Genomic DNA, 12629 nt, shown 5'->3' with positions numbered 1-12629 from the left:
ATAAACGCTGTCCTCTGAAAATGTTCTTCAGTTAAAAAAAGCAAGATAAACTCAATAAGTCTACGATAGCTGGTGATTTTGCATTACAGGGCACAGCTCTGACCTCGTGTTTAGATGCATTAGGAGTGATTCCAGTGACATGTTTAACATGTCTGCTGTGTTTCCATCCTGCTCCAACCCTTCATAAGCCTCTCTCTCTCTCTCTCTCTCTCTCTCTCTCCCTGTCTCTGACCACTCTCTCTCTCTCCGAGGCTTTCTAAATAAGATGTATAAATAGGCCGATGACACAACTGCGCCCTTCACAAAGGAGAGAGAAAAGAGAGGAGAACAGGACTCTGGCTTTAGTCACGGCCGCTTTATTCTCCTGCTTTTCAGAAGCACAGGTTAAAAGGCAGCCATTTTTTCTTTTCATGCCTCCCTCCCTCTCATCCCTCTTTCTCTCTCCCTCTCTCCCCCTCTCGTCTCTCTGAAACAGGTCGTCCATTGTGGCGGCTAGCGAAAGGCTACTGTGGCATTTATCAGAGAGGAGGAGGAGGACGAGGGGGGAGAAGACAAAACACACTCCCAATAAAGAGATAGAACAAGAGAAAGGGAAGAAAGGATGTGTATGAAGGCCACTTTTTTTTTTTCTCCTCTCTCTCTTTCTTCACAAAGTCCCCCCCACCCCCACAGCCTTTCCTCCCCCCCGCTCCTTCAGGCTAGCTCAGACAAAGGAGGCCCGACTCTCACAATGTGCTCTCTCCTTTAGCCCGGCACACTTTATATCCTCACTCCATTCACTGCTGCTTCTTGAGAGCACCCACGTGCGCACGACGCATGTGTGTGCGTGCGTGCGTGTGTGTTTTATGGAGTTTGTAATGGTGGTAGTGGGGGTCTATGTTTGCTGAGGGTCTTATAGACCAAGGGGCCAGGGCTCTGAGGTGTTACTATGGAAACGCCTTTGAGCAGTAAGGAGCACAACAGGTGATTCTGCTGAGGGCCTGTTCGTCTCAGCATTGAGAGACCGCAGGAGGTCTTCGCCGTTCCTGTGTGCGTGTGTGCATGTGTCTCACAAGAATAGCTGCTTATGCCGCAAACAACTTAGTGCCGTAGGTCTTAACCAGCTCCAATAAGTCGGAGATCATGTCTGAAGTTGCAGGCTGACCGCCATAATGACACGCTGCCCGGCCCGGCCCACAGACCCGAGCACACAGCTGATGTATGTGGACAGTGTCTGAAAAATACACGGGAGGAACACTGGAGGAAACAGTTTTTTTTAATGCACTGACTCATTGTTAGCACTGACAAAAGAGTCAATGTCAAGAGCAAGTCAATTCAAACATAAATGCCAATTCAAGAGGCGAAAAAGAACAGTGAAGGCTCGGCTGTGGAGTGGAGACAAGAGCTGTGAAACAGAAAATATTTAGGACCTCAGCGGAAACATAGTTAAAGCAGCTATGTTGGATATATTACAGTCATGTACTGGACCGAGTGACAACGTGAAAGGTGTCGCTCAAAGTGAAGAATTATCACCTGAATCTGAAGCTCCCCTCGTCTTTAAGGAGCTCATTGTTGAGCTGTTCACCTGCAACTGTAATGTTCAGTTTTGGCTCAGTCTCACTGGAAACCACACAATTTCTGGCCAGAATAAAAGCTTCTCTTCACGCTGGAGCACTTTCCTCAAAGCTACAAAATCAATACCTTTTTAACGTCAACAGAAGGAAATGTTAAAAACTGTGTTTCCTATTGTTCCTTATGTCTTGGGTGAGGAATGGCTGGAAAGTTAAAGCACTGGTGGAGACCATGAGAGAGATAGGATTAACCAAACACCAGTGAATTGATCCTATTACCAAAAAAGGCCACTGAGCTCCATTGTTCTCCAAAGACTTTTTAAAACATGTCCATGAGTCACATTGTGTTACCTAATGACATGTCCCTTGTCTACCATTAACACACACTATTGTTTATTTTGAGTCAATTCCACACATTCCATAAATACTCACAAGAGCACCAAATGTGGATTAAACTGCATCTGAAAATACTCCTAACAAATGCAGTATTTACTCCTGTTAAGAGTAATATAGTAATATCTGCTAAAAACTACAGTGTCCAGTAGTTTCAGAAAATGACTTCGTTTTTTTTAATTAAAATAAACTATATTTTTGTGCGTTCCTACTGAAGACACAAGTGGTGGGCTTGGGGTTGAGAGCTGCAGGCGAGGTAGAGATGTGTGTTGTTTGCTTGGCTCAGCTGTACATTTAAGGACAAAGAGAAGTGAGGCGGTAGAAGAGAAGTGCATGGCAGTCTGTGACAGTGAGGGCTGCACAGTTTATCAAAATGCTATCAAAATTGCAATGCGGCCTAGTGCAATATCTTAGTCGACAACATTATAATGAAGTACTGTTGTGCTGCAGAGATGCCCTGACCTCCTACAAATGTTGTTCTCCAGATGTAAGAAAACATGTTTGTTTGGTACAGTATCCAAAAAAAAGCCACATCATCACGATACATGATGTTTTCTACCTTGTCCGTTTGGTTGCGAGTTGGCTTGTAGGCAGGATTACACAGAAAAATCTTAACGTTTTCCCACGAAACTTGGATGGAGGACGGGTCTCGGCCCAGAATAGACCTCATTAACTTTTGACGTGGATCCAGACATAGGGACGGATCCAAGAATTTATCTTTTTTTCACTTTCTTTAACATTGAGGATAAACATAGGATGTTTTTCAACATTCTGACTAATTTCTCAGGGAATAATGCGTTGATATTGATGGAAAAAACAGGCATATTTAGGTATCAATGAGTGAGTACTGTGCAGGCGGGGACTGTTGGGTCTTGTCCATTCTAGACTCAATATATATATTTTTTTTATTCCGGAAAAATGAAAATTGTGATCAAAAAGGATTATTTGCACTCAATCACAATCGTAACATCCGTCAAAATAATCTTAAAATGATCCCCCCCCCCCCCTTACCATAACATGCAGCCATACTGACAGCAGTATGTATCGCAGGTCGAACTTTGACTCTGTAGATTGCACAACAACAAGAGTCACCGGAGCGAATGATGTCGTCTTTGTGACTGATTCAACATAAGAGTTTAGAAGTGCATTACATGAGGCTAGCAGTGTATGTCAAACTATATGTAGTAAAGAAAATGTACTTCTAAGTTTGGTGTCTTTTTCTTGTTAAAACACAACTACAGATTTAAAACACGTTTGTGTTTTTTCTATAATCTAAGGAGAGAAAGTTTCCACAGTCTGCAGGTGATGTTTGTTTGTAGAAGCGACGAGCTGATAGAGCAGTTAAACGCTGCATACTGAAATTTATCTGGGTGGTTTTTCCTGCAATTGTGTTACACTTGCAGCAAATGATAAAAGCAAAAAGAATTAAAACATGGGAAAAAAATCCTTATCTGACTGGTGAGGAACAACAGCGAGCTGCAAACAGAGATAGAGGCAGCAGAAGAAAAAGTTTCGGGTTTGTGGCTGACGACGACCGCGACGGTGAATTCGCTCATCAGTGGCTTCGCCGCTGCCACAATATCTAACGGTAATCTCAGCTTTGTTTTGTCTTCTTTCTGACTCAGATATACATCATGCATATGTCTTAATAGGTCTGATCGTGCAGTAAGACTGACATGTAGAAATAAAAGACTGTAAGGACACCTGTTTCTTCCTTTATTGGGTACTAAAAGAGATATCACACCTGAATGATAAGTTATATTGTAGTTTAAAGAAGAGATAGATGTTTTATGTGTTGCACCACAAATGTTAGAGTCAAACAAGTAACCAGCTTATACAAAGCAGGCTCGATACTTCGCTTTAGATTTCTCTGATTTTGAAGGGAGATGCAAATAATGCCACTGTATCATTCTCTGGAGCAAACAAACGGTCACTGGGCATTTGCAAATAACCACACACACGCACACACACACACACATGCACACACAAACACACATAACAAACTGTGAGAGTGGGTCCTGTGTCTTTAAAAAAGAAGCATCTACATATTTCATATGTAATCGTAGTTTTACACGACAACAGAGGCTTGTTGTTGGAGCCCAGGGGAAAGTCATGTAAATGAACCAGGAAACTGCTATGTTTTTATTTGTCCAGGCAGAGCTCATGTGTCAATAGTGCGTTTGTGAAATTCTCAGGATCGGCACAGAAATAAACAAATCGGCTGGAAAGAAGCTGAGAACAAGCTGATCATACCTTTATCTTCAGTCACGGCGAACAAAACAGCGTCTGTTTGTGTGCTCTTCTCTGATGGCAATGCAAATCTGTTGGTTAACGCAGAGAAAGTTGTAAAAAAGGATCATATTAAAAGGAAAGAGCCCTTTTGTGCTTTCATTGTGGTAGTGTAAAATGCCTGACTCCGAGTTAGATACATGTATAAATGTTTATTTATTAATCATAATCATACATTTACTACATCTCACTCAGTCACACATTGTTTCATTAGAGCTCCATGTTCATCAGCTCAGCTCTCAGGAGATTCTGATACGTTTCTCTCCCTAAAGGCTCTTTAGTAACACTGACAACACTCATTTATCATAAATTGAATGAACATTAATTAACTGTTATTTCATCTAACCCTAACCCGTTGCATCTGATGCCTACAATACTTTGCAAATGGTTAATAGATAATACATTTATAGTTAACTGAATTTTAGTAAAAACTCATTTCACTGTTAACAAACAATTAAATATGTTATAAGCCACTGATGAAGCCACTGTAAAGGTTTAAAAGCACCAGTTGTAACTTTAGAATGGCCATCCAAGTGTTTACATTTTTAACAAGAGTGTTATAAACATCAGTTGCGACTTTAGCATAAACATTTGCTTAATAAATGGTTTATAAAGCATTTAATGTTTGCTAACAGTTAATTAACTACTAACTAATGTTTAATTACTATACATTTAGTATCTATTAACCATAAAAAGTATTTTAAACATCAGCTGCAACTTTACAATAAAAATGTGCTTAATAAATGGTTATTAAAGAATGTAACGTTTACTAACAGTTAATTAACTATTACCTAATGTTTAACCAACTCTAAAATGACCATTAATGATGATGATTTTTAAAAGGTAGGCAGATTTCACAGCATTTCACAGTCACACATAAAGCACATAAACCTGCTCATTCATGCCTCGCACGCTAAACAATGCAGGGCCGTTATGTGACGAGCCGAATGGGAACAGTGAGACAAAAGAAACCTGTAGTTATGGCACTTTGACAAAACATCAGAACTGTAAAAAAAAACACACATACTTCCTAACAAAAGCTTCCCTCTCAACTCTATATTTAATGAAACACACCTTGGTCCTGTAGGAGCTTGTATTTTGACATTGCGTGCTGAATGAACACATTCAACGCAGGCGTGCACACACACACACACACACACACACACACGCGCAAGAAAAAGTTCAGAAAACTCAAGTGCTTTTTTTTTTTTTTATTATTGAGGGATTAGAAAGTGTTTGAGAAATGGAAGGCAGCGTTGAAGGATGCTTCCGTTCTTTCTTCTTCAAAACTGATTTACAGCTGTTGATAAATAGCCTGCCACGGCTGAAAGCGCGGGCTTTACTCCGGCATTGTTAGCGCGTTATTATGAGCTTAGGACAGCATTCAGTGCACCTTCAGAGCACAGCTGGCAGAATGCAAATGCACTGTTTGCGATGGCATGTGCAGGATGGAATGAGATCTTACAAATAGTTACTTAAAAGCTGTTTAATCTTCAGCTCTATACTGTAGAATAGAAAAACCTAAACATGTTAATACTACATGACTGCTTTCACACACGCAAAGAGACAAAAAAAAAAAAAAGAATATGAAAAATGTAAAGAGTATGAATCATCTAACCTTGCGAGCAGAGAGGAAAATCAATCTCATTCATATTATTGAGGTTTGTATGCAGCGGTCTTACCTTGAAGGTGTATAGATGCTTACAAGGTTGTGTGTGCGGCTGCTGTTGTCTCTAGGTGTCTCTTGAGAGTGGCCCATCACCAGTGTAAGACTTTATCACCGCCCAGCATGAGCCACAGCGTGCACGCCTGTGTGTGCTTCCTATGAAGTTCCTGTCTTTTTTTTTCTTCCTCTAACAAGGCAACAGGTGGAAAGTGTCTTTAAAAGTCCCGTGAAGAATGATGCGAGGCGGTGTTAAGACGAGGGAAACTGGAATCAAAGAGCCTCTCCACCTTTGTGTTTCCCTCACAAAGAGATGATTCTAAGAGCCTCTCCCGACACGCTTATAATTACTGCTCTCTCTCACCCGGTTTGCCTCAAAGATTAAATAAAAATGAAGACGAGGTGCATCTCGACACTTAGAGGAGGACCAAGACAGGCAGTTCTTATGAAAAGAGGCATTTTCTGAGCACTTGCACTAAATGTACTGGATTCTGTCTTTGTGATACTGATGCACAGAATCACTAAAGGCGGTGTGTTCAGGGGTCATAATGGCTCAACATGGAGAGGAGAGCAGGCTGTTACTCAATGCAAAAGAGGACATTGTGAGGCATGGAAACCGATTGTGATATCACACTCTTATCAAGGATGTAGTGAAGAATTAACCAGAATAATCTCCACTTTCCACTTTATAAGTCACAGATCAGGAGAAAGCACCCTCGCCAGCTATGAAGCCCGACTACAAACATGACACCACAGTAAGTTGAATCAAACTGCTGCCACCTCCGCAGCATCTCTAAGCAATAGACCATTTCAAGTACAGCCCGGATTCCTCAATCGTTTTGCTTTTAAACTATCAGAGGACAGTGGAAAACATCCAGCACACTCTCCCTGAACCCAAGGTGACACATTGAAATTACATGTTTTGTTTTGCCAACAGACCAAAACTCAAAGATATTCTCTGTACCATCATGTAAGATAAAGAAAAGCAGAAAATACTCAAATGTGAAGCTGGAGAACGTCTGCAATTAGTTTTTTGCCTGAAAATGTACTTAACTATGTGTCAGAGTAGTTTCAGATACATGTTCTGTTGGTCAATTTAAACTACAATATGAACATTTCTGGAGAATAGTGTTGCTTTAATCAAGCAGCACTATTACCTCTACAAACAATAGTGTCGCTTTAATCAACTAATCACAATGCATTCACGGTAATGCTGCTAGTCTGCCGTCAGACATGATGTTTCCTAGTTATCAGCAAATGGGCTGACGGGGAGACTGTTTTTTCTATTTTCTCTGTTGTTTTTTTGTTTGTCTTTTGTTTTGTTCTTTATTTTTCTTTATATTTTTTTAAAAAAGAGTCCAATTTGTTAGAAAGCTGATTTATGAGTCTCATTCCCATCTCGTCAAACACTGAAGCTTTGTGTTGAAACATTTTACATTGTAGGTTATAATTTAAACATCTTTCTTTTGCCTGATCCATTTGGGAAACAAACTGGAAATTGGGAGATTACTGGTCAACTCAAGTCAATTTTAAATGATCTATAAGATAATCTCTTCAATGAATTTACTTCTTACTTATTGTTTTTACATTTTTATAAGAGCCAATATTATCGCTCCATATTGGTGTCAACCATTATGAGCCAGTATGAGAACTTTTGCAGGACATGCTTGGGGTAATGTATACTTATTAAATTCTCAGCAAGGTTTACTGATTACTGATTATTAGGAAAAGTCATTTTTGCAGCACAACTTTAATTTTAACTGAAAAAAAACTATTAAAATCATGATGGTGTGACATTTTTGGGGGTCTGTACTAAACAAACAGCGGTTCTCTTACATCTGGAGATCAAGGTTTGTTGGTCAGGAGATCTCTGCAGCACAGCACTACTTCATGGATACTGCACTTGGCCATTAATTAAATTATTGACAATATTGAAATCATCAACATGATATTAACTTTTCAATTACAATATAGCACAATACAGCAAATGCATGTAAAATCAGGGCTAAAACTGACGATTATTTTCATTATTGACTAACTTGTTAATTATTTTCTGGTAAAAATGTCAGAAAACAGGGAAAACTATTGAAAACGTCTTCAGATGTTATGATTTGTCCAAAAACTGAAAAAAGCAGAGAATTCCACACTGGAGAAGAGAGATGTTTGTAATTTTGCTTTGAAAAATGCCTCAAAAAGTCATTTTATCAGTTTTACCTCTTACACTTGGTCATTAGTTTGGACGGCAAACGATGATTCTGACACACCTCCCAGCCCCAATCAGTCTGCGTATCTTATTATACAAGCAGGGAAAAGAATAAAATGCATGCGATTAATGATGAAAAGCGCTGCTGACCCGTCTGAAGCTTGGATAAAACTGTCACCTGTCAGCGTGTTTATCAGTCAGTCAACCAGCTCAGTGTTTTAACTTCACACTTCTTGTGATTCTGTCAAAGGAGACAATGCAGTCAGAGGGTTTTATTTAAAAAGATCATAAGGCTTCCCCTGAACCCAGTATTGTTCTGTGTGATTGGCTTGGCCTCACACTGCGCTAAATGAGAGGCTGAGGAGTACACACACACACACATACAGACACACCATTCTTCTCTATTGTGGTGCTCCTCTGTGGACTCCTGCTTCAATAGGATTCAGAGAACAATGTCCAGAGGATATAGAGGGTCAGGAGGAGAGAGGGAAAAAAAACCTTTGTCTGCTCTGCTGCCCTTACGGAGACGTACCACGTACGGTGCACACATGTGTACACAATCACATTCTCACTTCAAACACTCACACACATGGACGAACTCTTTAGAACGCAATGCAACAAATACAAAAGTATGAAGAATATCTTCACAATAATGCAAGTCTTGGTGTCCTGGTAAAAAAAAAGAACAGGTGTGGCAGCATAGCTCATTCTCACTTTCAGCGCATAAGATACAGCAGCCTGCTCAGCGGTTTAACGCTGTGGGTACCTTCTAGTGTCACTTCTTGAAGCACCCCTCCCATACAGTGGTAGAAAGAATAAGTTAAGGGGTGGCTGGAGCGGTTGGATGGGTCATAGACTGGATTTTACCTCCAGAGACCAGGGTTCACGTCCTGATTGTTTCTAAGTTATTTTACATAGATACGTTAATGTGTGTAAACGACACTAATGATGTAAATGATGTACTTCTGTAGCTTTCGTTACATTGTGCGAGTTATGTAACTCGCGGAAATTTCATTGCATGAGTTATGGGACTGAACCTAGTTAATTTAACCCAAAGTATGATCTTTTCCTAAACCTAACCAAACCACTACAGTTTGACGACTTCATAAGGGTAAATCAATGGCTGGCTGAGTTTGTCATAGCCCAGGTTTATTTAGGTTTATCAGGCCTTTATAGCCAGTCAGATACTGGATTTTGGAGTATAAGAAATCTGCTAACGATATATCGGCTGATTTTTTAAATAACATGAAAAACTATCTTGATATGGATCCTTTACATTAGATTGTTTTGTTTTTCTTAATTGTTAAAGACACATATAAATCAGGACAGGGTAAAAATCATCTCGTCAGTGCTCGTAGTTAGACTGCTCCTAAATCACTTCGAGCCTGGTTACACATGTCTATACCAAAATCTATTTTTTCTTGCTCAGCCAAAATCTATACAATAACGACATACTTGAAATGAGCTGTTGTCAGCCGATATTATGGTCTGATTAAATCAATGGGTCTACTTCTAACTAAAGTTACATTCAAATTACAAAACTAAGTGACCTTTAGTCCTAAAAATAAAACCTGACAAGCTTTGCAAAAACCACAAGGTTGTTTCACAACACCCACTGCTGCTCTGAAGGTATTTTACAGAATAACTCCTTAAACCATACGGATAAAAAAAAAAGATATTCCTATTCAGGTATTCAGGTAAAATAATAGTGCAGTCTTTTTTTGCCATGGTTACCTCGGGACTGCCCGTTGTTTCCACGGCCCATTATTCTGAAACCCCAATAGTCCAAACTAATGTCGCAATGGACTGAAAGCTCATATATTCGAGGTTGTGGTTAGGGTTACTGTACGCCGTGTGGTATATGACCAGAAAGATGGCATATTAAGGTATAAAACCCCCGCGATTCAGCACCATGGACAGGGCTTCGGAAATATTGGACGATTGTAAGAATGGCACGGCCCAGATTACCTGTAGTTTAATACAGTGCAACTGTATTTAATTTACTACATGAACCCATTCACCTGCAAAGACAAAGGTGCAAAAGAGAGAGGGAGGGTCTGAGTTTAAGGGTGAAATGCCAAACTACTCCTGAAGATCATCCTCTGTTTGTGTCAGAGAGAGAGCAGTATATCACACAGTATACAGTGGTGCTGACAGACAGGCTCGTTTCTTTACATCTGCACTGCTCAGGCCTGTTCTCCGCTGTGGAAAGAAAGAAAGAAAGACAGAAAGAAAGAAAGAAAGAAAGAAAGAAAGAAAGAAAAGGAGTGGTGGCAGCAGTAGGGGGTGTGAAGATGGGAGCGAAGAGCGAATGAGGAAAGAAAGGAGATTGATGGAGAGAAAGGTCAGGGACTCCCCACTGACGGACAGCTTTGTATGCAGCCAGCCACTGTAAAGACGAGTGCACACACATACACGCACACACACATACACACACTCCCACACACACACACACACACACCCACAGATCTACAACTCCACAGTTCAGTAGGACCCTCGCTGTGGCAGAATGCCCACGAGCTTTCACAGACTTTGTTCTCGGCGCTGACACCGAGACGTCACCTCTGAACTGGTCCCAGACCTGCTGTTTGTCCATCTGCAACCACACTGAAGCTCTCCTAAACTGGGACAACCTCACTATTGATCCATTTTAAACCACAGACCCTTATTTCTGACCCTTGTCACATGCCTGCAGGACTCCTGGCACCACTGACCTCCCATGATTCTGTATGCAGACTACACGACTGGGTAAATGTACATCAAAGTCACAGTCGACAACTCACAAGATGTCATTCGAGTACTTTTTCTAAAAATGTGACCACTAGAGCAAGTTCTAATTATTCCCTTGCTCTCCCAAACTTTTGCAAATGAGCTGAAGTGAAGAGAAAAAAACAGGGTGTTGAAGTCTTTGGCAAAATGTTAACGCCTGTACCTATTCTCGGTGAACCTGCTGATATCCGCTCATTTGCATCTGCCAACAGACCTGACATCATCACCACCATCATCATCATCATCATCATCATCATCACCAACATCTCTCCTAACTAGATAATTGTGTGAGCTGCGGTGCAGCTTTGTCAGCCAGCCTCTCATTTCAGACACAGTGAGAGGAGAAAATAAAGATGTCAGAGGACAGAGTGAGAGTGGATGGAGTTGCTGGTGGAGGACATGTGGAGAAGGACTTGTCAGAACACACTGGGCGATGTGATGGAGGAAAGCACAAACGGGAAGTTTTGGGAAGTTGTAGATTTTTAGGCTGACAAGTTTGAGCACATTCCGAAAAAAAACACGCAGATCCTCGCCAGAGATTCGAGAGAAGTTTTGAAAGCAAATGTTGCGTGACACAAAGACTTCCACTGAGTTCTCATTTGCATCACATCTAAAGCAGGAGTTCACGACAAAACGTCTTTTTTTTTGCATAAAGCGCATTTGAAGCGTGTTGACGCCGATCAAGCCTTCACTCACCAGTCCCGGTGCGCCCTGAGCTCTCCGCGAGAAAAGACAAACTTCCGTCCTCCCCCTCTTCCTCTCCCGCTTTAATTCCTCACCGCATTCAAAGCACGGCGGTTTGGGACAGAGAGGTGCTCGCTACGTGCGCGGACTTCTCTGCTCCGGTCCTTCAAAAGTGGAGGGAGCCCGGCTGCTGGTGGCGCTGGTGGCGGTGGATGTCTGGTGAGATGAAGACAGAGCGAGAGGGGCGGAATACTGCTGCGGTGCGTAAATGTTGTGGAGACGGAGAGCGCAGCCCTGCTCTCACTCACTCAGTCACTCCCGGTGACTTTCTATCTGCTGGTCTGGGTTTCCAACACTCACCGTCCGCTGCGCCCTGCCGCTCACCTCCCACTTAAAGGGAGAGGGACTGATTTCCAGGTGGCGACACACACGCACGCACGCACACAGACACACACGCACACACACACACACACACACACACACACACACACACACACACACATTATCTGTCTCTTGCTCCTTGTCATCTTAACACACAAATCGATCAGGCTATTGATCACTCTTGATTGGTTAGCTCCTATCAATTGACAGCCTCTCCCCCTCCTTCAGACCTGTATCCAATCCAATTATCTACTCAGGCTGCAGGATTGTTTTGTTTTGTTTTGAGCTCATGTTGTACAACTTCCTGTGTAACCAGTAGGCTCCAGTGAATCAGTGAAGAATTATTTCAATAATGAGTGATTTTTTTAAAAAAGAATTTAAATTGATTGATTAGTTGTTTGAGTTTTAAAATATTAGAACAAAAGTTAGTATACTACACCCACAACTTCCCAGTGCCCATGGGGAAGTCTTAAAATGTCTTAGGGACTGTACGAAAATTGTCAGAGAGGGGAGGAAGTCATATGAGAGTCATTTATAATACTAGCTCAGGTCCCATTCAAAACATGCTGTTCAGAAACCTTACATGACGCCTTATTCACTAAACCCCTGTCTTCAATAGGGGACTCTGCGACCCCTAGGGGGTCCTCAGAGTCACTGCAGTGGGGGCGCTATATTAGTTTAGTTATTTTGAAAGTTT

General features: G+C 41.4%; 1 protein-coding gene across 2 annotated transcripts in view; it reads right to left on the bottom strand.

The window, feature by feature from the left end:
* sox13 (SRY-box transcription factor 13) overlaps positions 1–11867 on the bottom strand; it is a gene marked incomplete at both ends in the record, with an annotated part of 48483 nt that extends 36616 nt beyond the window's left edge. For both annotated transcript variants that reach the window (XM_084348065.1, XM_084348066.1), the window contains one exon: positions 11564–11867. The remainder of the gene's footprint in view (positions 1–11563) is intronic.
* Between the last annotated feature and the right edge of the window lie 762 nt (positions 11868–12629).

The sequence above is a fragment of the Pagrus pagrus genome (genome assembly GCF_965226575.1).
Source record: "Pagrus pagrus genome assembly, chromosome: 3".
Classification (NCBI taxonomy): Eukaryota; Metazoa; Chordata; class Actinopteri; order Spariformes; family Sparidae; genus Pagrus; species Pagrus pagrus.
The sequence above is the reverse complement of the archived record's forward strand: the minus strand, read 5'-3'. Positions and strand labels throughout refer to the sequence as shown.